Source organism: Hylobates moloch, unplaced genomic scaffold (genome assembly GCF_009828535.3).
Source record: "Hylobates moloch isolate HMO894 unplaced genomic scaffold, HMol_V3 SCAFFOLD_5, whole genome shotgun sequence".
In the NCBI taxonomy this organism is placed as follows: Eukaryota; Metazoa; Chordata; class Mammalia; order Primates; family Hylobatidae; genus Hylobates; species Hylobates moloch.
In genome coordinates this window covers 152707925-152712268 of record NW_026652280.1, presented here as the reverse complement: position 1 = coordinate 152712268, position 4344 = coordinate 152707925, and the positions used below count along the sequence as shown (strand labels likewise).

Genomic DNA, 4344 nt, shown 5'->3' with positions numbered 1-4344 from the left:
GTTAAATTTTTAGGACAGAGATTCAAAATTGATTATTGAACTTAAACATTAAATTAACCCTATAATTGTCCAACTTATCTAACCATGCAAATAACGCCCTAGGCAACACTGACCCTGCATTTGCAAGGACTTAGAAAATTAGGACAATGGAGCTTGCAGTGAGCCGAGATTGCACCACTGCACTCCAGCCTGGGTGACAGAGCGAGACTCCGTCTCAAAAAAAAAAAAAAAAGAAAATTAGGACAATGGCTTTTTTGTCTGGACATTCTTTTAGCTGAATCTAAATATTCTTATTCTTAACATATAATGAGAATAAAGATATGAAATGATCAGTATTTTAAATTCAGTGAAAGTGAACATTTTTATTTCACTGAAGTGACTATTTTTCATCAATTATAATTTCTATGATAACTTTAAGGATATCTTGCATTTATTTTATCTCACTGTTATTTTAAACACAAACTGATGTAACTAAAACTTATAAACATTTAATTTGCACGCTAAACACCGGCTCCATATCTGTAAAGAAAAAAAAAATCTTAGTATTATCTAGTGCATAACTTCATCTAGTATTCTGTGATTTTCGGGATATCTGAGACAATCTTTAAGGAAAATTTGACTAAGCAAAGATATATTAATATTACACCTGCTGGTTGATGTGGAACACAATAAAATTGACTGAATCATACAATACTCTCTTGCTGTATCTTATTAGGGGTATTATCAACCCTTATTGGCTTAGGTAAGTTAAATAAATTTGGGAAGTTATTAGAAATTTTTAAACAAGTCAATTATCAGGTCAAGTACACATTTTTTTTTTATACCACTCACACTTGGTGTAGTATGTGGAAGACATTAGAGCATGGGCAATTAATCATAAAATAAAAGTGTTGTAAGGTCCCTATTTGGAAACAGGAGTGGCAGGATTAAAGATAGATTAACCTTGATCTACACTATTTAAGCCATGTAAAATTTCTGGAATAAATATTTAAATTAAATATAAATTGTTGCACTTTTCAACAATGATAGAGGTTGAATGTAAGAAAAAAATCAGTAAACAGAATAAGACTCAATCGGTAAATTTTTTAAAAGGCAGAAAATAGCTTAAGATAATCATTACAGGGAAAGACATGAAGTAAGATGACTCTTAAAAATGCCATATATTTCAATCATGATAATAAATATTAAAGTACAACATTTATCAGCTGAAAGGAAGAGATCATCAGTTTGAAATGAAACAAATTACCATAAGAATTATGTAATTTACAGGAGAAATATCTATAATGTAAGAGCTTGGAAAGCTTATATAAAACTATTTGGAAAAAAATGCATCTGGTGTATATTCACCAAAATAAAGCTAGAATAACTATATGAATATCACAAAACAGACATTAAACTCAACAGTGTCTTTAGAAGTAGATATGGTTATAGTAGTTGGAAAGCTTCAATTATTCAGATAGATTTGATAATTTTACACTTAATTTCAGCTAATTCTATGGTCTCAATATATAAAGACAAATGATTAGAATTAAACAAGAAACTATATATCACAGAACAATTCAATATATCTCTCTAAAGTATTGACCAATAAAGTAGAAATAATTATGAAATGTATAAGACATTTGAGAAACATAATTAATATGTTATTTAAGAAGTAGGTATAGAATCATAGAATTAATATGTTATTTAAGAAGCAGGTGTACAATAATTTGAAGAAACATAAGTTCAAAGCTTACATGAAATAATTACAAAATGTAAACAATCACAAAGCCTTAAAGCAAGTCTCAAAACATTTCAAAGATTCAGTATTATAAATACAATGTTTTCTGTCCATAGTAGAATTTTGACCGGATTTAAATATAAAAGAACATATAAAAAAGCAGAAAATATATTTCCATATAACTCACGAGTCAAAGAAGTTATCAAAATGGACATTTGAATATACTTAGAACTGAATGATAATAAAACTACCAAATATCAACTTCATGGGATATAATAAAATTTATAATGTCAACTACTATAAAAATTTTTGAAAATTCAAGACAGACATCCAATTTAAGAAATAAAGGAAATAAAGCATGTACTCAGGTAAATTGAGTAATAAAACAAATTATTAAGATTAAAAGGAGGAGATTCTCAAAATGAAATTTGATTCAGTAAAAAGACTATTGTCTTCGGTAAAAAGACCTATGTTTTCAAGTTGAATTGAAAGCCAAAACATATTTTAACCATATTTTAAACAAGTTGAATTGAAAGCCAAAACAAATTTTAACCACATCCCTTATTATTGAGGGAGGCATTTCTTCCCTATTGCTGTGGGGATGACTTAGACAGAAACCACTGGACACTATACAGATGTAGACTGATAGTTTACTGGTCACCTGCACTCAGAGCCTGGGAGACAAGACACTGCATATCACAGAGAGATGCATGGGTGTTACACTCAGAAAAAGAGTGAACAACTAGAAGACGTGGAAGGCAAGCTTTTTAGTATTAAGAGGGTAGGTTGCGATGTTCTCTGGCTCCTGGTAAAGGATGAGATTGTCTTGTTTTAATAATTCTTCAGGCTTGCTGGGAACTGAACCTACTATTCAGGAATAGGCAAAAACTATACCTGTTCCCTTTAATAAGGTGGATATTTTGCCTTGGGGAACTTATCCATGGAAAGAAAAATGGGCAGGAGAACTTGCAATTAGGCAATTTTAAGTCCCCCTTGATTTTACCAGATGTCAAAGAAGCACAAAATATGGAATTTTAATTTTAGGTCTTACATACAAAACCAGTGCAAAAAAAAACCCACAAGTAAATAAATGCATAAATAAATAATAAATAATATAAAAATAGTAAAAAAAATGCATTATTTATACATGAAATGTTACCTACACAAATATTTTAAGCATGATTTACAAGAGAACCAGTAAGTTCTCCCATTTTCAGATATTAAATAATTATAAAATAGATAACAAATGATACTAAACTAGAAAATGTTATTTTTATTTTGTTCAATTTTAGAATAGGAAAAAAACAGTAAAAATGTCAGAAGGAAATCTAACAAAAGGTAACACATTTATGGAGATAATTACAAAAGTCTGATAGAGTGTAGCAGAAAGATAAATTAGGTCAACCACCACTTTTTAAATTTTCTTGTAAATGTGCATTATTATATTGCATCAATTAAAAAAAACCTGAAAACCACATTTCTCACATTCCTTTGCAGTTTAGATTCCAGAAGATATTTAAGCTCTATCAATCAAACTTGGATTTGAGCATTGTACTCAACTGAACTTGGACCTGAATTTGGAGTCAAATTCCAGTCGGGATTTTGCCAGTGTGCAAGGCATTTACTTTTGCTGTTGCATTTCTTTTAGACCCAGTTTGGCTCTGGAGTCAATAATTCTCAAACCAGCTTTCTGAACTCTGGATCGCGGTAAAGCTGGTGTTCTCCTGAAGCCAACATTTATGATATCGCCTTGCTGATCCAGGCAAAATGGCCAAAGTGTAGCGAACATAAAGCCAGGGGCTGGGATTGTGGACATCCTCTGTACCAAGTTTCTGATTATGGCAAGGGCAGAAGTTCGCCAGGTCAGTAGTGTGATTTTGTCCAAGGAGACATTTCTGGAGATCTAGCCTAAACATTGCTCCTCCAACTCTTCCCATAATTTGTTAACAATTAAATAATTGTTCTGTTTAAAATAGTTTGGATGTTTTATGTTTTCTGCAACTTTACTGTTAACATAACAAAGACATAAATAAAGATCTAAATAAAGTCAGAAATACGCTCTTACAGAAAAGGTTTGCTATTAAAAGGATATAGGTGCTTTTCAGATGAGTTGATGCATTCTGTTTCCCCTGAAATTTTATTCTGATTCTAAAATGTATGTAGAAATATTATATTAACAATTATTAACATAATATGAAATAATTATAGTAAAAAAATTGTATTGACATAGGGAAAGAAAATAAACCAAAGCGGCAGTAAATCAAATTCCTAAGAACTCAGATGTAGGTCCTTGTTCACATTCATTCATTCAATAATATGTACTTATTCAACAAATATTTAGTTATTGCTAAGTCAGAAACTGTTTATAGGCTGTGAAAAACATAGGGAACAAAAGATAAAAATCTGTCCTTATTTAGCTTGTATTCTGGAGCCGGGAATAACATAATGCATTTTCTAAACAACTGTATTTTCTAATTAGTGCAAAAGTATGATTTAATTTCTGTCTCGTACTATACACAGAACAACATATATCATTGAAAAACTTTTAAAAAACCAAAAAGACTTGTTAAAATTATTTAGTATATTTAAATACTGTCAATTAAAAATAAAATTTGAAAAAATGA

General features: G+C 30.1%; 1 long non-coding RNA gene across 1 annotated transcript; it reads left to right on the top strand.

Moving 5' to 3' along the window:
* The first annotated feature begins 2410 nt into the window (after window positions 1-2410).
* LOC131383556 (uncharacterized) lies at window positions 2411-3693 on the top strand. Its single transcript, XR_009213718.1, has 2 exons — window positions 2411-2501; window positions 3218-3693. It is a non-coding gene; the product is annotated as an uncharacterized LOC131383556 (long non-coding RNA).
* Window positions 3694-4344: the final 651 nt, after the last annotated feature.